Genomic DNA, 23,626 nt, shown 5'->3' with positions numbered 1-23,626 from the left:
CTTCTTAAAAATGAAATTAAATGTGTAAATTAAATTAGAAATTAATGTTGGCACATAGTTTCATTCCCAAAAGAAGAGATGGGCCGTGTGATTGTTTTCTGGTCTGAATGCTGCTGAACCCTAGGGTTGTGAAATAACATCTCAGGGGCAGCTTGAGGGTGGGGGCCGGGGGGAGGTTGGATTTGGGGCAGAGGTTTAGGTCCCTTCTACAACTTCAACAGGGCAGTTTTTCTTATTTCATAGAACCTGGTTCATGACCTACGTTTGGTTTTTAAAATTCTAGGTCAGAGTTAATAGACACTAATGCCTTAGTTGCAAAAAAAAAAAAAAAAAAAAATAAAAAAATGAAATGCTTCAATATTTTTACTTACAATGTTTTACTTTTAATTTTTAATGTTCTCTACCTCTATCATTCTGAAACACTTCATATCTAAATATCTATCTTTTAATACTTCATTTTTAAAAAGGGAATTGTTGAGAAATTAAATATAGAACAGGAATATAAAGAATTGTGTTATATTTCAGTATCTTTGCTCTTCAAATGTGACACAATCTCATAGTTAATCCTTTTGTGATAATTTAATTTTCAAGGAAAAAAAATGACAAAATTCTAGACTTCTTCAGCTTCTCACCACACCCAGAGGGTTTACAGTGAGTCCAGGATCGATATGGGCAGCTACTTTGTGATTCGTGGCCTCTATCTGGGCTGCTCATAGAGCCAAAAAATACTATCACTAGATTTTTCTTTTAAGACAGCAGCTTTGTTCAATTATCAACTAACCTACTGATGTTATTTTCTGCAGCAATTCCCAGTGACCATGCTGCTTGGAGTTAAGGGAGATGGAGAGGAGAAAATCAGCTTTCCAGGATGTGCACAAATCCTAAGCCTCAACTTGCTCTTGCCTTGGCTGTGATTTTATTTATTTTCACTACTGCTCTCTTAATTTTTTTGCTGTTGTTTTGTTTTGAGACGGAGTCTTGTTTTTGTCACCCAGGCTAGAGTGCAGTGGTATGATCTTAGCTCACTGCAACCTCTGCCTTCGAAGCTTGAGCAATTCTCGTGACTCAGTCTTCCTATTAGCTGGAATTACAGGCACATGCCACTACGCCTGGCTAATTTTTCTATTTTTAATATAAAGGGATTTACCATGTTGGCCAGGCTGGTCCCAAATTCCTGATCTGAAGTGATTTACTGTGCTGGGCCTCCCAAAGTGCTGGGATTACAGGCGTGAGCCACCGTGCCTGTCCAAATTTTTAAATTTATATAGACACACAATAGCCTACATACTTATGGAGTACATATTTTGATACATGCATACAATGTATAATGATCAAATCTGGTTAATTAGCATATCAATTGCCTCAAACATTTATCATTTCTTTGTGTTAGAAATATTCCAAATCTTCTAGCTAATTTGAAATATATTAATACATTAAATTACTGTGAATTACAGTTGTTCTATTATGCTATGAAACACTAGGACATATTTCTTCTATTTGACTCTATGTTTTTATTCACTAACCAAGCCTTCTTCATACCCACCCTCTCCACTACACTTCAAACCCTCTCTGGTCACCATCATTCTACTCTCTATCTCTATGAGATCAATTTTTGTTTTAGTTCCAATATATGAGAAAGAACATGTGATATTTGTCTTTCTGTGCCTAGCTTATTTCACTCAGCATACTATCTTCCAGTTTCAGCCATGTTGCTGCAATTGATAGAATTTCATTCTTTTTATGGTAGAATAATATTCCATTGTGTATATATACCACCTTTTCTTTACCTGTTCTTCTTTATGACATCAGTCGACTAACTGCCGGGGCAGGGACTGTATCTATTTTGTCCATTTTTGGTGAGTCTATAACCTAGAACAGGATGTGGCACAGAGTACACTAGACACTTAATTGGAATTAGACTGATGGACTTCCTCTTCTGAAAGGTGTTTTCCTTTCTCTTCTACCTGAACTTTAACTGACTTTAAGGCTGAACTTTAATTCTGTGAGGCTTTCCATATTCCATATAGACATTTGCCCCTAATGAATTCATCTTTCTCTCAACTCAACTGTGGAAAATCCTCAAGAATATTTCATGTAGCTCTTGTAATTTTGGTTAACTTACTATTCAGTTCTTTCATTTATATTAAACTTTTCAGGTTGTGTGATTTATCTCAATACCAGCTTGCACATTTTATGGGAAGATACTATTCTACCTTCTCAGGACACAATTCCCTGGCAAATGGAAACTCCATAAAATACTCGTTGGTGATGTTTTCAAACATCTGTAAAATTGTCGTCCATATAGTCACATTGTGGCTGCATTTAGAGCAAGCATAGTCTTAGTTTTATTTTTAGTTGTTCACTTTTGTGTTTTGAAAAATGTCCATAAAAATCACCAAATTGTGTTTGACTAATAAGTATTTTTAGTTAAATGTTTTGAGTTAACATATTGCGATTTCAGGATTGTCTTTATTAGAATCCCTCTTACCTAACGAAGACTCAACCTAGACTGGAATCATAGCTTGTGCACAAGTCTGCAATGAGGTAATTCTCCAATTAGCAGCAACAGTAAGAAAACAACAAAGTGAATCATCCTTGTAAAGTCTGAAGAGATTATAAATTCCCATATGGACAAAGGAAATGCTAAATATAGATGTGCACTTTCCCATTGAGCTGCTGCATTGGAAAGCAAAAAGAAAATGCAGGAGATAGAAGGAGATGGGGATGGGGGCAGGAAGAAACCAAACCAAGAAACTTCTGTAGAGGATCTTGTCCTCCATGATCACAGACTTCCTTGGCTAAATTCTGTCTTCCTTCTCAAACATTTCCCAAGCAGCATACTGTAGGCTATTTTGGGGAAATATTTTCACAAAATATCTAAACCTTATGTTTGCTGACAGGCTACAAAGTCTAGGTTCTAAGTAAGAAATTTTCATCTCACACCAGAACTTTCCAGTCCAACTGGCACTTCTGCTTCTCATGAATCCTGAAGAACAGATGGAATTGGGAACCTAATTTTGACTGAGCTTAAATCCAGCCTTAGGTATAATTTAAAAAATCTCCTATCAATATTCCACCAGTTTCTGATGTTTTCATTTGAGTGGACTAGTTTCCCTCAGGAAAAACTGAAAAAGAAAATCACAAAGGTGAGAGTCTGCTTTTAGTGCATAGCAATGTATAAGTATGTATAAGTAAAAATCATGCAGCATCACCAAATGAATTTAGTCATGTATTAAAAATGATCACGAATACAAAAGTGTGTGAGGCTACTCTAAAACACTACGCAGATGGTAGTAATGTTACTGCTAGAATTAGCAAGCTTCCTGAGAACATACAGCTAAATGCATGTGGACTGCCTTGCATTGATAAATATGCTGCCCTTTGCTTTCTGCTTAACCCTAGGACTGGCAGATCTCTTTCTTGACCAAGAAATGTTGGCTAGTCAGATCTTACAAATAAAATTCAATAGACTTTCTCCATTATACAAAAGTAAAGCTTAGAAGAGATGAAATGCATTTTATGGCCCCTTCTGCACTCAGAGTACCAAAGCCTGGGTTATGGTTCTTATTTGCTGCTAGTTGATACTGAGAAGTTAGAAGCAGGAAAAAAAAATAGGGAAAAATTTTCCTCCTGATGCTGGGACTCAGTGGGGGTTTTCTCCAGTTCCAGTGATTGACTTGACTGTTTATTTGTATGTTCTTCTTGTCCCTGGTAGCACCAAAATACCACCCACCTGATGACTTTACGTGGCTCTCGGTCTAGCTGGCTTAGCAAAGTTGACTGGTGAACTTTATGAGGCTAACACCAATACGCCATTCTTTCATAAACATACGTACTATCTTGGAGACTTAAGCTTTGTCATAAAACTATAGATTTTTCAGAACTGGAAGCAATCTGAGTAGACCTTCAGTACAATCATTTCATTTGGTAGCTAATAGCTTATATTAATATAGCAAAGGTAGCTCAATTTTTATTTACAGTATTTAATTTGAGGTTGACTGAGAAGACATAATTCTTGTTTTATACAGGGAAAGCATATTTAGCTTTCTTGACCTAAAGTAAAATTACAGGACTGCAGATTAGAGTCAGAACCAACTTTGGAACTGAAGTCTCCTGCCTTGCATGCCAATTATCTTCCTATACATAGTTTACTCATGTTGGACGCCAAAAGACACTTCTCTGACCTTCATCTCTAAACCAGACTACAACCAATCCACCTAGTTATCCACAGGCTCTTTGTAGAATTCTACAACTTGTGCAAGCTTAATATCCCAAGCTCCAGAGAAAAATACCATAAATTTCAAACTGAAGTATGAGCTTCCCTAAAAGCCCTTTCTTGATCTCTAGAAACAGACTGGTAATTTTCTGTTACACGTTTCACCCCAGAAGAAAATCCATCTCCTCAGATGCACCTTTCAAAATTTCCGTTTAGTAGTTCATAAGGATTTCTATATTTATTCATCAAATGTGTGACCTGAGTAAGACATATCAGTTCTATGCTTTCAGTTTATTATCTCAGATAATTCTATTAAGAATATCTGCTAACTTATTACTCCAGTAGGTGTGCTTAGATGGTCAGTAAATATATATATTACTATTTCCCAAAAGGTATTAAATAATCATGTGTAGAATTGAAATAAATTCAGTTACTTCAGAAGCATCTTATCTTTTAAAGTTTTGATGGCAGAACGTATTTCAATTTTTTTTTAAATCTCTCATAGTATTTGAAATGTGTCTTATACCTAGTAGGTACTCAACAAATATCTGTTGATATGAAATGTATGAACCTTTACCTGTAGAGATAATATGGATTTAATGTGATTTTGTAGCAATCTGACACACCAGGACTCAGTTCTTCCCTGCAACTGCTTATTCCAGGGTTTCTCAGACAGAAACAATTTTGTCCGTCAGAGGACATTTGGCAATAGCTGGAGATATTTTTGGTTGACACATCTCAAGGGTGTGGGGTGATAAGGGTGGGGTTGCTACTAGCCTCTATTGTTTAGAGGCTAAGGATGCTGTGAAAATCCTGCAGTGCACAGGACAGCCCCTGACAACGAAGTGCTATTTGGCTTGAAATGTTAATAGTGACCAGACGAAAACGCTGGCTTAGGCAAACCTCTCACTAAAACCCTTACAAGTTTATATTTAACATAATAGGATATGCTAAGTCTATTTTCTTTCTTTTTTTTTTTTTAAATGGGGTCTAACCATATTGGTCAGACTGGTCTCGAACTCCTGACCTCAGTTGATCCACAGGCCTCGGCCTCCCAAAGTGCTGGGATTACAGGCATGAGCCACCGCGCCCAGCCCGCTAAGTCTATTTTCAATGTTTATTTCTTATTGGTAGTTAATTTTATGGGAAATCTGTAAGTCAGTACAGCCACCAAAGCCACATATACTTAGGCAATCTTGGATCATCACCACTCTTTAATTGTGATTTTATGTGTTATGGTAACATATGGAAAGGTAGAATGCAGGTCTGAAATGATTTCTTGGGAAGATGAGTTATTTAAGTATCACTGTGAGAATGTGGACTGTTTACTTGCATGATTATACTATGAAAACTTGAATCAGACAGATTAAACATCCTGGGTAGTTAAGTATTACTTCATGTTGCAATTTTGCATCACCTACATAATTTGGATTGAGAATATACAAACCTGAGTAAATAGAAGGAATTAACATTAGGATTTGAAAAGCTAATAGTGATATTTATGTAACATTAATGTAACTGGTACCTGGTTTTGTATTCCAAGGTATGTCTACAGAATGCAAAAGTACTTTGCAACAACAGGCCAATTTGAATGAGGGACTTAAGAGGAAGACAAGAGTGAGATGCACAAAATTGGTCTGTGAATAGGGTCACTACATAATTTGTTACCCAAACCAGAACACCTTTGAATATGGGACACTATTAATAATTACACCAGGACAACATGCATAAATAAGGACTATCTGGGGGCAAATCAAGCCTGATTAATTATTTACAAGAGCACAGTTATTAAAAACATGGAATTCTGGATACGTTTTGTTTAAGATTTTGTTGTTTGTATATTTTATGTAAAAACGTGTAACCCTTGCTTTAGATATTACTAGGTTTAAAGTGGTACCATGGTGAAAAAAGTTTGAGAAAATTCTAGGTTAAATCAAGTATCTAAGGTTTTCTTTTTTCCTACAGACCTTGGAGAGTGTTCAATATGTTAATATACATGCGCAATTCTCCAAGAGAGAATAAATATTTAGCATTTTCCAAATGTATTTGATCATAAGAACATTTCTTTGGATCATGAGTTTTTCGAGGGTAGAAGTCATACCTCCACCTTATCTAGAACATAAATGATGCTGCTTCAAAGATGACAAATGATTAAGTATAAGGTAAGGGAAAGTCGTAAATGTACTGCAGTCTCAATGAATCAAGATGAAGGGTGACATAGAGACAAATAGGCAAATTAGGAAGTGGAAGCCCTTAGAAGGTTTCACTCAAGTAGGAGCAAATACTGCTAAATTCCATCTTACACTTGCTGGACTGTGTGGCACAGCCTGTTGTTTGGCCCTTCCCGCCTCTCTTGTAATTTCTAGTCTCCTCCTTTTGGAGGCCCCAGTCTCATCTGACCTCCTTTGCCAGCATCGAATCCCTGAAAACTTTGCCTTCCAGAAGCTATCACCTAAGAAAGATATTAGGGAGGGATGACTTCCTTTTAGTACCCAGGGTATTATCAGAAATGGAAGAGAACCAATTACCCATAATCCACCCTTTCAGACTCCTCTCGTTTAATCCGTTGCCTTTCACCTCCAAATCTGGAATAAATAATCAGTAAAAAAGGTCAAAGCCCCGGTAAGGCCATGGTTTCTGTGAGGATAAATTTATGATTCGTGTCATTTATGAGGCGGAAAAACCCCTTCCTTCAGAATTCTTTACATATTTATTTAACAAATATTTATAGAGAGCATGTTGTATACCAAATACCGTATCAAGCTTGGGAGGATCAAACAGGAACACAATTAAGACAGTCATTGTCCACGAATCTGGACATCTGAAAGCTTGCATCAGAAACTGGGATAAGTCTTGTCACTGGGAAGGCTTTACCGCTTCGTTTCATTCAAATACCTGCATGAACCACCAGAAGCCTTAAAATTCTCCTACAAAGGTTATAGGATGATAAATTCTCCATTTCATGGACTTTCCTTTCAGGCCAAGTTTTACAATAATTTAACATTTATTTAGCACTACTGGCCTGGAGGTGGTACAGAAAATGGAAAATAATCATGGTTTCTGCCTTGTAGGCTTTCAATCTATTAAATATTTTTTCCTGTCTTTCTAGCTGCAGATTTAATGATTTGAAGCCAAAAAGAACAAGGTTATTTAAAAAGTATTAATCAAGATATGTAACTTTAAAATTACCGACTCTTTCTCAGGACATTCATCTTATGTGTGTTTTTATTGCTGTGGGCTAGCAATACATTTATGGAGGATTTCTCTGAGATACAAATTTCAAGAAAAATTTACATACAAATTCAGTAATCTCTATATAACCCACTTCTCTGTTTTGTGGAATCTGATTATTTCATGAAAAGGAATTTCTTTCCACTAACAAAACCCAATTAGGCCAATAATTTGGGATTTGTATTCTATCTTTGATCCCTCAAGACAAATTTTTTTAATCTTTAATTTTTATTTTTAATTTCTATGGATACATAATAGCTACATATTTGTAAGGTACATGTAATATTATGATATAAGGATATAATGTGTAATAATCAAATCTGGATAATTGGAATATCCATAATGTCAAACATTTATTTTTTTGTGTTGGGAATATTCCAAATCTTTTCTTCTGGCTATTTTGAAATATACATTATATGATTGCCAACTTTAATCACCCTATTGTGCTGTTGGGCACTACAAGTTACATCTATCTGTATATGTCCCCATTAACCAACCTCTCTTTATTCCCTCATCCTCACTACCATTCTCAGCCTCTGATAATCACCATTCTATTCACTATCTCCATGAGATCAATTTTTTTTTTTAGTTGCAACATATGAGTGAGAATGTGTAAGATGTGTCTTTCTTTGCCTGACTGATTTTACTTAATATAATGTCCTCCAGTTTCACCCACGTTGCTGCAAATGACAGGATCTCATTTTTTTTTAACAGTACAATAGTATTCTATCATGAATATTTACCACACTTTCTTCATTCATCTGTTGATGGACACTTAGGTTGATTCCATATTTTGCCTATTGTGAAGAGTGCTGCAAGGAACAAGGGAGTACCGCTATTTCTTTGACATACTGATTAAGGGTGAGGACAAATTCCCGCAAAGGTAGGTTTGTGACAGTTTACACTCTTTTTTTTTTTTTTTATTGAGACGGAATCATGCTCTGTCACCCAGGCTGGAGTGCAGTGGTATGATCTCGGCTCACTGCAACCTCCACCTCCCAGGTTCAAGCGATTCTCCTGTCTCAGCCTCCTGAGTACCTGGGACTACAGGCGCACACCACCACGGCCAGCTAATTTTTGTATTTTTAGCAGAGACGGGTTTCACCATGTTGCCCAGGCTGGTCTCAATCTCTTGACTTTGTGATCCCCCCACATCGACCTCCCAAAGTGCTCGGATTACAGGCGTGAGCCACTGTGCTAGGCCGGATAATTAGTACTGTTAAAACATTCCTTGCCCAAGAAGAACTGGCTTGTTATATGAGGGCTGACTGAGTTCTGCAGGAGTTAAATCATTCCATCTCCTCTCCCTTGTCCTTCCTACGTCTCCATCCTTCCTCACCTATCCCTCAGCCTGCTTCTTGAGCTTGACAGCTTCTTCAGTCTCTGTGTCTGAGACACTTCTTTTTGACACATTCAGCTGTCAGGAAAATCAGTGTCCCCATCTAGAGGAAGTGGATTGAAGGAAGTCATGCAATATTATTTTTCATTTCCTTGGATGACGTTTTATATCTCTTTTTACTTCAGTTTCTTGGATCCAGGGCATTTGTACAGTGTTTTGCAGATTTTTAAACAGTGTTACCATTCATTATTTTATTTATTCTTCCCAATGAACCAGCTAGGTAGATAGAAAACACTTTCTTCATCCCCATTTAGCAAACGAAAACTTGATGCTTAGAGCATTTATGAGTCATTAAAAGTAACATGTTACGAAATAAAGCTGGAAGAAAAGCCTAAGCCTTTTGTCATTTCAAAGCAATGCTCGGGATTATTATTAATATTTAATTAAGTATTGTTTGTGGTTTAAGAAATTCACTCAATTCCCGAATTCCCTAGATCATAGAGTAACAACTATGTATGGTTTGGCATATACCCTTCCAGAGATTTTTATGAGGATACTTGTAAGTACTTCACACATACATATAGTTTAAAACACTTAAAATGGCACTATGTTATGAATATTATTTTGTTGCATACTGTTTCCATTTAATAATAAATCACTGATATTTCTGTCAGGCTGTATAGAGGGCAGTCATTCTTTTTAACCGCTACAGAGTAGTTTGTACATGAATATAACATAATTTATTTAACCAGTCCCCTATTAAGGGATAGTAATGCCTTTTCAAATGCTGCTGTTAAAAACAACATTGGAAGTTGCAGCCTTCTGTTGCATGTTGGAGAAAGGAGCGGCTATTCATATAGAATGAGTTGCAAAAAGCATATGTATATATATCTCCAATATTTTAATAGATTTTTTCTGAATTTGACCTCCCAAAAGGCTTCAGAAATTTACATTACCACTGAAAGTATAGAGTCCCAATTTCTACATACCCTGGTCAACATTAAATAGGATAAATTTCTGCTTTTATCTTTGATACTTTCTACTTCAAGTTATTTAATTCTTCATGTTCTATGTTCTTTAGTTGAATATTTAGTTAATTCATTTCTGATCTTTCTTATTCTCTAATAAGTACATTTATGTATATGCAATTTTTTGTGAATATCAATTAAAGTATACCCTGTAGATTTTTGCCATTAGATTGAGGTATAATCACAAATTTTTCTGTAGCTTGCAATTCTTATATTGATTGACTTTAAAACACTTAATATAGAAAGTTTCAGTGTTTAATTGTATAGATTTTTGTGTTCAGTTAAAGTTTTCTTTGCAGTGAGAAAATATGGCTTCTAGTTTTTACAATTTATTGTTCTTTCTTGACTAACCTGTAGTTCATTTCAGTAAGTGTTAAAAACATTTTAAGAATGAATGTGTAATCTCTATTTTGTAAAAAAACAAAAAACAAATTTGTTAGTAGTAGTGATTAAGGTTCATTCAAGTCTTTCACTCTGCTGGGGATTTGTCATTTCTGTGTTTCTAACAGATTTTGCTTTGTATTTATGTCAACGCTGTGCTGTTAGATGCATGATATTTAATGACATATTTCTTGGGAAAAAACTTTCTTCTGCTTTAAGGATTGTTTACCTCAAATAGACTATATATGCTTTTGATATTGCTACTGTTGTTTGGTTTTTGTTACTCTTTGACAGGTATGTGATTTGCCTGTCTCCTTTTGTCACCCACATGAGGATTTTGTTTTATATTATTTGAGTGTGTCTTTTGTAAATGACATACAGCTAATTTTTAAAACCCAATCCAAGAATCACTGCTTTTGAATGATAGGATCATTTACCATAATCACCTGTAATAACTTACATAATTGATATTTCTGACATCTATTTCTATTTTTAACGTTTTCTAATATTTTCTCTAGCTGTAATGATAGGTTTTTTATATTTTCCCGCTTCTAATGTTTAAATGGCATATCTTAATTTTTTTCTTGTGGTTACCAATTCATTTTTAACAAACATTGCAAAATATTATTTTGTAAACATAGATAACTGATGAAGTTATTTGATCTCTTCTGCAGAGGACAAAATTCTTAGCACCTGTGTATTTTCCCTTTCCTCACCCTGTGTATTCTGTTTCCTTGAAGACACCGAAATTTAAACTTTATATTGTTTTTATTGTTATTTTGTATTATGGTTCTAATTTCTTAGAAATAATTTCTTAACAACTGCTTTATATTTCACAACTGTATTTTCAGCAGTTGTTTAGAATTATCTACACCTTTTATTGTTCAAAGATTTATTATGTCTAGTTGGGTTGGTTGGTTGGTTGGTTTGGTTGGTTGGTTGAAACCCGTCCTTAATAATTATTTCAGAAAGATTTGTTGATGGCTACAGTTTTGAGCTCATTTCAAAATGTTTTTATTTTGCTCTCACATTTGAATGCCTGTTGCTTCACAACAAATTACCACTATACTCATTGGTTTAAAACAACAATTTTTTAAAGAAGTTTCTGTGTGTCAGAAATCTGGGTAAATTTTTTCTGGTTGTCTCTGGCTCAAAGTCACTCAAAATTGCAGTGAAACTGGCATCTAGGCCTGTGATCAATGTGAAGACATCAAGGACTAGATCCAGTTCCCAGGTCACTTAAATTGTTGGTAGGATTCAGTTTCATGCAGGCTATTGGCTGGAGGCCTCCCTTCTTTCTGTGTTACCTAGGCTTTTCAATAGGGCATTTTGCAACATGGAAGCTGGCTTCCTACAGAAATAGGGAGCAGGAGAGGGAAGGAGAGTTCCCTCAAGACAGAAGACAAAGTCTTTTAATTACTGAATCTCAAAAGTGAGATCCCATCACTTCTTCTGTATCCTATTTCTTTAAAGTAATTCACTAAACCCAATTCACACTCAAGGGTTGCAGGGAATCACAGAAGGGCATGGATACCAGAAAGTCGAGATAATTTAGGCCATTTTAGAGACTGCCTACTATTGTAGGTTCAACATTATTTTTCCTCCATTCTTTGAGGACATAGGCTCACTGTCTTGTAGTATCCATTTGTGTGTGTGTGTGTGTGTGTGTGTGTGTGTGTGTGTGCACGCGTGCGTGTGTGTGCGTGCGCGCGCACACAAATAATAAGACTTCGATCTGATTTTTATTCCTTAACAGATAACCTATTTTCCTCTAGATAAGTTTAGTATCTTTTAATATTTAGAATTCTAAAATTCCACTGGGATATTCCTAGCTTTCATATTTTCTCATTATTTATGATAATCTTTTAATATTCCCTTTATTAAGATGGAAGTTTTAGAATAGCTTAAAGATATTTATGTTATTCCTTCTTCCTAATTTCCCTGTGGTTGGCTTCTGGAAATCTTAAAATGAATATTAGAACTTCTGTATTTATCTTTTATTATATATCTTTTATCCGTTCTTCTAGATTTTTAGAAAATTTGAATATTTTACAATTTTTTGTGGGTACATAGTAAATGTATGTATGTTTGGGGTACATGAGATGTCAAAACATGATACAGGCATGCAATGTGAAATAAGCACATCATGGGGAATGGGGTATCCATCCCCTCAAGCACTTAACCTTTGAGTTACAAACAATCCAGTTGCATTCTTTATTTTAAAATGCACATTTAAGTTATTATTGAATATAGTCATCCTACTGTGCTAGCAGATAGTAGCTCTTATTTATTCTATTTCTTTTTTATCCAATTAACATCTCCACATACCATCTCTTCCCACCACCCTTCCCCACCTCTGGTAATCATTCTTCTACTCTTTATGTCCGTGAGTTCAATGATATCTCGGTTGTACAAATAAGTGAGAATATGTGATGTTTGTCTTTCTGTGCCTGGCTTATTTCACTTAATATAATGATCTCCAGTTGTATGCATGTTGTTACAAATGACTGGGCCTCATTCTTTTTTATGGCTGAACAGTATTCTGCTATGTATATGTACCACAATTTCTTTATCCATTCATCTGTTGATGGATAGTTAGGTTATTTCAAAATCTTATCCATAGTAAACAGTGCTACAGCAAGCATAAGAGTGCAGATATCTCTTCAATATGCTGATTTTCTTTCTTTTCATTATATGCCTACTAGTGGTATTGCTAGATCATATGACAGCTCTACTTTTAGTTTTTTGAGGATCACCCAAACTGTTTTCCATAGTGATTGTACTAATTTACATTCTCAACAACAGTGTACAGTGGTTCCCTTTTCTTCACATATTTTCTAGCATTTGTTATTGCCTGTCTTTTGATATAAGCTATTTTTACTGGGTGAGATGATATTTCATTGTAGTTTTGATTTGCAATTCTCTGATGCTCAATGATGTTGAGCACTTTTCATATGCCTGTTTGTCATTTGTATGTCTTCTTTTGAGAAATGTCTATTCAAATCTTTTGCTCATTTTTTGATTGGATTACTTTTTCCTATAGAGTTATTTGAATTCATTATATATTCTTGTCATTAGCCCCTTGGCAGATGGGTAGTTTGCATGTTATTTTCTCCCATTCTGTGGGTTGTCTCTTTACTTTGTTGATGGTATCCTTTGCTTTGCAGGAGGTTTTTAACTTGATGTGATCCATTTGTTCATTTTTGCCTTGGTTACCTGTGCTTGTAGGGTATTGCTCAAAAAATCTTTGCCCAGACCAACATCCTGCAGATTTTTCCCAATGTTTTCTTGTGGTAGTTTCATAGTTTGAGGTCTTATCTTTAAGTCTTTAATCCATTTTTATTTTATTTTGGTATGTGGGATACAGGTCTAGTTTCATTCTTCTGTGTATGGATATTCAGTTTTCCCAGCACCATTTATAGAAGAAACTGTCTTGTTCCCAGTGTATGTTATTGGCACCTTTGTCAAAAATGAGTTTGCTGTAGCTGTGTGAATTTGTTTCTGGGTTCTTCTCTATTATGTTCCATTGGTCTATGAGTCTGTTTTTATGTTAGTACCATGCTGTTTTGGTTACTATATCTCTGCTATATAATTTGATGTCAGATAATGTTTTCATCTAGTTTTGTTCTTTTTGCCTAGGATAGTTTTGGCTATTCTGGGTCTTTTGTGGTTCTACATACATTTTAGAATTGATTTTTTTTTTCTATTTCTGTGAAGACTGTCGTTGGTATTTTGATACGAGTCGCATTAAATCTGTGGATTGCTTGGGGTAGTATGGACATTTTAACAACATTGAGTCTTCTAATCCATGAATATGGAATCACTTTTTATTCTTTTTGATGTCTTCTTCAATTTCCTTCATTAGTGTTTTATAATTTTCATTGTAGAGTTGAAATTTCACTTCTTTGGTTAAATTTAATTCCTAAGTATTTTCTTTTATGAGTGTCTATTTTAAATGGGATTGCTTTTTAAAGTTCCCTTTCACATTGTTCATTGTTGGCATATAGAAATGCTACTGATTACTCCAGCCTGGGTGACAGAGTGAGACTCTGTCTCAAAAAAAAAAAAAAAAAAAAAAAAAAAAGAATGCTATTGATTTTCAAATGTTGATTTTTTTTATCTGCAACTTTGCGAATTTATTACTTCTAATAGTCTTCCTGTGGAATCTTTAGGTTTTCCAGATTTTTCATATTTGCCCAAGGAATCATATTTCTAGTAAATATTTTAACTTAATTTTCTAGTTCATTAATTTAATTCTAAATTGTGTCCATTCTGCTATTTTGTACATCTGTTTTATTTCCTTAATTTGAAAATGTTTGGAATAAAAATGTTATGTCTATAGGCTCACTGGAACATAACCTTTTAATTTACTAGGAGCAATGGTTAGAAATAGCTGGTTTAGAATTTGTGATAACTTTATAAAACATAATTTATAGTGAATAATAGGAATTGACTATATTTCAAAGGAGCTTAGTTTTGGAAAGGAGAAATGAGAAACAGTGATTTTCAAGTGACAAGGAGGAGCAAGGAGAACACCTGGCTGTCTCCTATTTCCTGAAGCCTTTCTTGGGAAAGTGCCAGAAGGCATGGTCTCAGGAGATTTTAAGGGTATTTTTTGTTTGTTTGTTTGTTTTTAAAGAGTAAATGACATATTTGGAGAAGAGTGTCAAGTTACAGAAGAGTTTGTTATTCTATATCAGGAGCACGGAAAGGCACAGTGAACAATTTTGGAAGGGAAGGAGATGAAGGTTATTATTGATCCAGCCCTTTAGGGGATATTCGCTGCAGTTTGGGTGGGGAGGAGGGTTAGTGAATGGCTTGGTTAACTTAGAGTTTTGGAAGTGACCAGGCACATAGGAATGTGAGGCATCATGAGAGATTAGTTTGATAGTTTATTAGAGAAAGGGGGATAGTTGACACTTTCTTCCAAAGCTTGTTACGCTATAGCTGTGTGTCAGTAATAGCTAAGTCTGAGGGTTTTGATGTTGTAGTTAGTCTCGGGTTATGTCTGAACTTTGACTTTTTTCAGATTTTCTCTTTTGACAGTAAGGGGTTAAGGCTTTTTCCTCTCCATCCCTCTGTGGCTTAATTATCCATCTTTCCTCATCTTTTACATTTCTGTAAGTCATAATATTATGGTCTGTCTGGTAGTGGTACCATTATGCCAGATTCCAGAACTATCTGTTTTTATTTTTATTCTTAAATTTTCTTTGTCCTTTTAGTGGTTATTTGGGGAGAAGGAGAATCTGCTAGGTTTGGATGAAGTTTACATTATTCCTGTTAAAGCCTTTCCCTCTTTGATTACCATATTTAAAAAGTTTAAACATCAAGAGAGGAAATATTAAAGTATTTTAAACATTGACAGAAGAAAAGTGGAGTTCATTTTCTGCCTTTTATACAAGAAGGTATCTGTCATACTTGCTATGTTGGTATGGGGACATGCATTTTAAATATTAGTATCACTATCTATTAAATGGTAATATTTAAGTCTCTCAAATGCCATTCCTTTGGCAATACAGATAAATGTGCATCATCTTCACCTTTAACATTTGTCCTGCTGCCTTCTGACCATCAAGTTCTCCAGGATGCTCAAAATCATTCTAATCATTTATTGCAATAAGGAAAGTTTCATTAATAGATTTACTACAATGCTAATGAGAAATTAACTGTCTACCACTGTCCTTTAGTGAGAGTTGTTACTTAATTTCAGGAAGAGCTCTACCACTTTTCTTTGCTGCTATGAAGCGATCTCTAAAATTTCAAACAGACTTTTCCCTATGACAAGAAGCTGCTGAGACAAAGTACTTTTAGAAAAAGGTATTTGACTTCCAACAGGGAAGGGAATATGAAGGAGGTATAAGAATCAAAAGTACATATAGCAAGCAGAGGGCAAATTATTGAGCAAAGCTAGAGCCCAGGACTATTTCTGAACAATAGAGACAGACTTTTCTAAATTGCTCTCCCTGAGACTTAGCACTAGAAACAATGTTTTGATAATGTTTTAAATAATAAATTACAAAGTTTTCTTTTTCCTTTTTTGTATACAAAAGAAAGATTCCACTTTTGTCATGTGGAATTGATTATATCTCAGGCATGAAAGTGCATTTCTGCATTTTCTACAGTATTGTCCAATGCAAAAAGTAAGCACATTTAGTGTCATTAGAGTTCTTATTGTCTTTATACTTTCCTGTAGTAATTACCTTTAGAATTAAGAGAGAAGATCATCCCATTCTTTCTTAATCAGGTTTTATATCATGAGCGATCTTGACATAGTCTAAATGTTCATGTCCCCGCAGAAGCATATATTGAAATCCTAAACCCCAATGTGATTGTATTAGGAGATAGATGGCAATTATGTCATGGAAGTGGAGTCCTTATGAATGGGATTAGTGCCCTTATAAAAGACACCCTCACCCTTTCCACCATGTGAATCCAACACTGAGACGGTGCCATCTATGAGCCAGAAAGTGGGCTCTCAACAGACAGTGAATCTGATGGCACCATTAGGTTAGAAGTTTTATCCACCAGAACTGTGGGAAATACATAAGTTCTATTGTTTATAAGCCACCCAGTTTGTGGTATTTTGTTACAGCAGTGTGAATCGACTGGGACAGATCTTTTAAAAGAAAAGTACTAAAATAAACAAGGACCTACTGCATTTATAGAGATTGTCTCCTGCTTTTATCATGTATGTATTTCCATCCATGTCATTAAACATTCTCTGAAATAATTCATTTTAAAATTTCTATTGCAAAACCAAAACCACATTCAGTCATAGTTCCAAGTGATAAGTTGATAGTTTTGCTTCAGTAATTATGTTTTCTTTCTCTCCTTCTCTCTCTCTTTAAACCTTGATGAACATTTTGTTTTCCATGTTTGTTGTAATGGTTTATTTGCCCTTACTTTCAGGGATATGAAGGACACAGACAGTTTTTAATTCTACTAGTTGTTACCTGTAGGGCCCTTTTAAATCATGTGTGTTTTGGAATTTTCAAGTAAATAATAATGAGACAATAATACTGTGTATAATATTTTTACTTACAGCACCCAGGCATTATTGAGACTTGCTTAATAGAATGTTGAAATTTCAACTTGGTTTTTTGTTAATAATTTTATTTTATATATATATATATATATATACGCACACACATACACACACATACATATATAACACACATACATATATATACACACCCTTCCAAAAATTATTTTTTTAATGAATTTTATGTGTGTGTGTATGTATGTGTGTGTGTATATATATATATATATATATATATATATATATATATAAAATATCACTTCTTGAAGTCTAAATTTATTTACTTTATTTCAAATCAACTTTGGGGTTGTATAATTTAGACACAATAGTGTGAACCAATTTGAAAAATTTAAAAAAATTTACTATAGTTTCTCAATTATGTAGCATGATATAGTCTTGAAATAAGATTGTATAGGCCTTTCAACATTGTTCTTCTTTTTCAAAATCCTTTTTCCTATTTTAGATTGTTAGCATTTCCATTAAAATGATAGAATTAGGTTCACAATATTGAAAAAAAAACCACATTCTGGGATTTTGATTGGGGCTTACATCAATTTGGAATAAAGCATTAGCATTTTTGTACTATTTACTCTTTGATAAACATGGCATAACTAAACCTTTAATTAAAGCTATGTGTTTTCTGCTATAGAGGATTTACCTGTCAGTAAATTTATTTCTGAATATTTCATGGTTTTGTTGCAAATTTAAATAGTATTGCTTTATTAATCTTTTATTTTGTTTATATTTTATTTTCCAATAGTTCATTTCTAGTATATAGAATAAATTAATTTTTATGTGGTGATCTTGTATCTTATGACCTTGCAAAATTAAATAGTTCCAGTGGGTTTTTAAAATTCTTTTGTAGATTTTTTAGGCTTTCTCTATTGCACAATAATTTTGACTGAACATGAAAATAGTTTTACTGTTCCTTTCCAAGTATTCCTTTTATTTATGTTTTTTATTGCTCTGGATAAAACCTCAAGTAGAGTATTTAATGTGATGGTTGGGAGCTTGCATTCTCACCTTCTTTCAATTTTGGAAGGAAAATGTTTATTCTTTTGCCTTTAAGTTTCATATTAGCTGTAGATGCTCATTGTTCTTGTAGTTTCCCTTAATCAAGTAAAAAAAAAAAAAGGCTTTTTTTCTTTTTTAATTCTAGTTTTCTGTCATTTAAAAAAATCACAAATGGTTGCTGGAATTGAGACTCAACTGCTTTATCTTCATTTACTGAAAAAATCATTCATTTGTTTGGTTTATGTACTTAATTATATCAAAGCTTTAAATATGTGCTTTTAAATATCAAAGCAATCTTACATTTCTAGGATGAATATCACTTGCATATTTTTACCTTCTAATATAGTTAGAATGTTATAGCATGTTGGTTTGTAGTTTTCTTTCCTTGTAATGTCATAGTCTGGTTGTGGTATTAGGATAAAGCACTAGACACTTATTTTTCTTCTATTAGTTAAAAACGTGTGTTTTGTGAAAGAGTGGCATTATGTCTTCCCCTAATATTTCATGGAATTCCCCAGTGAAGCTAACTGAGAGTTAATTTCATTTGGGGAATGGGGGAATCGTCATTGAGGTTTTACATTATAAATTCAAAATTTTTAATAGTTAAATTTTCTGACTCTTCTTAGCTGTTTTGATAATTTTTTGTTGTTCAGGATTTTAATTTTACCTGTTGAGTTTTGCAATATAAAGTTGTTTAAATGCACTTATTACTTTAGTTTTAGGTTCATACTGATTATCCTCCTCCCCTACTTCATTGTTGATTTTAGAGATTTATGTCTTCTTCCTCCCACCTGTGCTTTTTTCATAAGTCCATCTAATGATCTTTTTGTTTTTCTTTTTATTTCTTTTCAAAGAAGTTGCATTTGGCCTTAATGATTTCCTCGCTTGTTTACTAGTTACTTTTTCATGGTTTTTGCTCTCATTATATCCTACTGTCTTTTTCCCTGATTTTTAAGGTGAAAGCTTCATTGATTAACTTACAATCTATTTTTAAAACAATCCCTTCTAAGGTATGTATTAAAATTATAAATTTCTCTCTATATTTTCTGCATACTTTGCCCTTTTCTAGACCTCCAGTTATTCATATGTTAGACCAATTGATAGTATCGCACATTTTTTTCTCTGAGCTTTGGTTTTCATAGCTCCTTTTGCTCTGTTTTAGGGTTAACTTATCTTTACTTCTGCAGTGCTAATCTTCTGTCAGACCCATCAGTGAACACTGAAGATAGTTTTTTAGCTCTGTGCTCCCATAGTTTATAGTTTCTGCGTTCTTCCTCATGTTCATGTTTTTCTTTATATTATTTAACATATTTATAATACTTATTTTTAAGTCTTTGCTTATTTTATCATATTATCATTTTGGTTTTATTTCAATGGACTAAAATTTCTCTTTGTTATGAGTTACATTTTTCTGTTTCACATGTCTGTTTTTGTTTATTTCATTAGAGGCTGGAGATTGTAAATGTTACTTTGTTTCATGTTTAGATTTTGATATCTTCCTTTAAAAAAATGTAGTTATGTTATAGACTGTAGGGAATTTACTTTTTCTGTCAAGGCTTGTTTTTGAGCTTTGTTACAGCGGGTAATAAAAACTACAAAGTAAACAAGGTAAAGGATAACCTTTACTCCTAAAGAGCAGTTTTAGACTAAAAGAGCAGTTTAATCCTACTTCTAAGACATAGCCTTTTGGTGGAGGTCTCTGTTTAGTGCCTTAGGCATTTATTGAGGCATCTCTTCTGGTTCGTCAGAATTTGAATGTCTCTTACCCCGTGAAAGCTCTCAAAATTTTCAGCATATAACTTCCTTCCTGTAGCATGTAACTTCCTTCTACTTGTCTTTCCTTGGTAGTTGTTCTTTGCCAGGCCTTGTTTTGGCACACTATATCTGTGCTAGTCATTAAATGTCTCTAGAGGGCCCTGTCACACATTTCTGGAGCTTTTCCCTAAATTGTTCTCATGTCTCTATATGTTGCTTTGCAAATAAATTATAGCCCATAGTTTCCAAAATGCAACATTGTTCCCTCAGCTAAGCAAAACAACTGTGCTGTTTGCTTTTTATCCCTGGTGGATCTCACACACGTTTGGCAGAAGTTAGGTTGCTTATACCACCTGCCCTGTTACTTACCCTTCCTTTAGGGATCATAGTTTTATATTGTCTAATGTCCAATGTTTGAGAACTGTTTTTACATATTTTGCCTGTTTTATGGTTTTGTATTACAAGAGGGTTAGTATAGACATATTATGCTATCATGGTTTATAGTAGAAGTCTTCATTTACTTTTGTAGCTACTTTTATACCAAATATGTAGACTTAATTTTACGTTAAATAGATTTTACCTTTCACATCAATATTTGTATAACAGAGCCTCATAATCTTAAAAGAAAAGTTCATGTTACTTTTATTATAGAAAATTGACCTACAGAATTATAAAAATTCACAAATATTTCAAATCAATTTTATGTCTAAATAACGTACTTGAAATCAGGTACTGTGTGTTAACCTTAGTATTCTATACACATATCTGTGGAACAAAACTCATAAATGTCTATTTAACAGTAGCACTTAATATAAATGATTGATTCTAGGCTGTGCGTTTGGTTTAAGTTTACTCCTCTTTCTTCTCATCATGGTAGGTCTAGCGACAATGTAGAATACATTGTCAAAGGTATGACAGAAGCCCAGGAGGGCACAAACTGAGCTATGCAGCCTCTTTGTATGGCAAGTCCACTAATATTTCATTGATCTAAGCAAGTTATTGGCCATGCCCACCATCAATAAGGCAGGGCAGTGCATTCTGCCATTAGTAGGAGGTACAGCAAAGTGACGTAGCAAAGGAATATGTATGTACAATTTGATAACAGGGTAAAAATGAGATAGTCAGCCACAGTGTAACACCATCTATGCCCAGAAGATAATTTCTGAATGTACACATAGACATCAGAGAAGAATCAGTGTTACAACAAAAAAAGTGGGGCAGAGCGAGAATGGTTGAGCAATGGTAGCCATGAAAGAGATCTATAATCTAGGAGAAAAGATGAAAAAAAAAATAGAAGGAAGTAGAATTCACATATGTTCTTTTTCTTTCAGTTGGCTAAAGTGCATTTTCAATAAATGTAACAAGCAGTTTATGAAATCTTTTCTAAGAATTTCACCTGTTAACACAGAAGGGTAATTAAATCAGACATACAAATTTTAAAAGTGACTAGTACAGAGTGTGCTATTTATAAATATGTTTATATTATTATGAGTTTTATTTGGTTGTTTGTGGCCTAGGACTTTTAATGGTGTGATTGTGTGGTGGTCTCTCGGAAGCAATGCTGCTGAACAGATATCAAGAGAGTTTTGCTAGTCTAAATACTTTACCAGGAAATCTATGGTAGGATTTTTCTCCAATATCAATCAGAAAAAAAAATAATATAGTGGAAGAAAGGGTATCACTATCATTGGTTAGAATAAAGAAAAAGGGCAATCTATTTTTAATTTCAGGGGTGACAAATATGTAATCATTACTGAACTCCAGAGTGTTTACGTTTAGTGCAGTAATGGGCCAAGGATTTAGTGGAACTGATTCATCCATATGAATTTGACAGACACTGGATTTAATGAAATTTTCCTGTTAGGTCAATGATATAATGAGAAAAAATCTACACTTAAACACAGAAACAGTAATTGTACATGGGTTACTATGTGTTGTAAATATTCTCCCCTTAGGAGTTAGGGGATGGTCTGTTAAGGCATTTGGAAGTCGGTGTAATGGAGGGAGGAGATCACAGGAGGTCTGGTATTCCATTACTATAATCTGTAAATTGTTACAATGTTTTTGTACCTGGTGAAACAGACTACTGCCTTGAGCTTCTGTTTGTCCCTCCCCTGAGCCACCCCTCATTTACCCATGATCTTGTATCTGGAGTGCTAAAGCAGCCTTCCAGCTTTCTGTTCCAACATTAGGGCCAGCATCTATTCTGATTGATTCAAGGACCTTTCTCTAAAAGCATTCTTAAATAATGAGACAGTTGACTTGGATTGTTAATAAAGGGAATTACAGTTATAATTTCTCAAGCTCTGCAGACACGAGCTGTCTCTAGATAGCATGATCATAGTGTGTATGTAAATTAGGTGCGAGTGTATTTACATTTTGCCTCCTTTCTACCTAGCATGGCTCTAGGGATGGAACCCGAGCAGTAGCAGTTGATAGATCATGTTTTCTGGGTTGAGGTGGCTTTTGTCAGTTGGTTGGGTTACTAGGTATTGAGGCAGAGACCCAGATCACTTTGCCTGCTGCTTATTAACAAGGAGAGTTGAGATTACCAAAAAGGAGTGGAATGAGAAGTGGAGAGAACAAGGGTGGCTTTTCCCCCACAATAGAACACATCTCCCAGAAGGTTATGTAGTAAGTACTTAAAGGAATCGCCAGTGGCTTTATTTTTTCTCCCAAGATCTTTTATATTTAGATGTTATCTATTACTACCTTCCCTGGTAAGTGCCTATTCACTAAGCTGAATTGAGACCAAATTTTCTAGTCTCAAATATTAACTCCTTTTCTAAGATCATTGTAATAAGGCTGCTTCCTAGTCTAGGAGATTATAGGGAGGCAGTCAGGAAGAAAAGAATTCAAAGTTATTGAAAAAGCTATAGCTTTAATTATTTCTGTTAATGTTTCTTCTGGGATGTAAGGTGCAACAGAAAAATATCAGAGCCAGAAAACCACAACAGTACATTTGAAATAAAGATTTATCCCCACACTACCATTATATGATAGAAGTGAAATGGGCATCATAATTTATTTAAAAGAAACATCTGTTAAGTATTTACTTGACTGCAGAAGTATAGAAAAAATAATTATATTTCCTTTCTAATGCAAGCTGGATAAAGTAAATACTGTGGATCTGTTGCTGGGAAATCTATTGAAGAGATTAACAAGATGGCAAATTACATTTTCTCCATTTGTACAGAATTTAAACTGAGCAGATGTAAAGTTCTAGTTAGCTGTATGAATCCCTGTTTACCCTGGAATATAATGACCTCATGTGTGCACAGGCCTTTTTATGTATATGTTTATATCCATGGCCAGCAGCCACATCATTCTGACAGTATTGACGGTCAGGTTGGCTGGCATGGAATAAATTTTTATCCATTATATAAAAATTGCTTTGGAATTTAATGTGTGGTGAAATATTCGTTTACATATTGAGGTTTGGGATTCAGTTAAGAAGCAGCACTATCAAAAATGATGTATTTCCCAGATTGCTCTTCATCCTTACCAAGGACAGAAAAATCATGGCTGAGGAAATAAGACTCAAAGTTTCCCAGATGCTCTAATCAATATTTTTCTCTCACCCTCCATGCACTTCCCTTGCCAGTACCAGTAAAAATAAAATC

The 23,626-nt window shown here is 34.4% G+C and overlaps 1 long non-coding RNA gene across 1 annotated transcript; it reads right to left on the bottom strand.

Annotated features, from left to right (window-relative positions):
• Window positions 1-998: 998 nt before the first annotated feature.
• Window positions 999-8,556, bottom strand: LOC116528722. The gene is made up of 2 exons (XR_004259162.1): window positions 8,486-8,556; window positions 999-1,081 (listed from the first exon to the last, which is right to left on the bottom strand). It is a non-coding gene; the product is annotated as an uncharacterized LOC116528722 (long non-coding RNA).
• Window positions 8,557-23,626: the final 15,070 nt, after the last annotated feature.

The sequence above is a fragment of the Sapajus apella genome, unplaced genomic scaffold (genome assembly GCF_009761245.1).
Source record: "Sapajus apella isolate SASKATOON/1434 unplaced genomic scaffold, GSC_monkey_1.0 scaffold59, whole genome shotgun sequence".
Taxonomy (NCBI): Eukaryota; Metazoa; Chordata; class Mammalia; order Primates; family Cebidae; genus Sapajus; species Sapajus apella.
The sequence above is the reverse complement of the archived record's forward strand: the minus strand, read 5'-3'. Positions and strand labels throughout refer to the sequence as shown.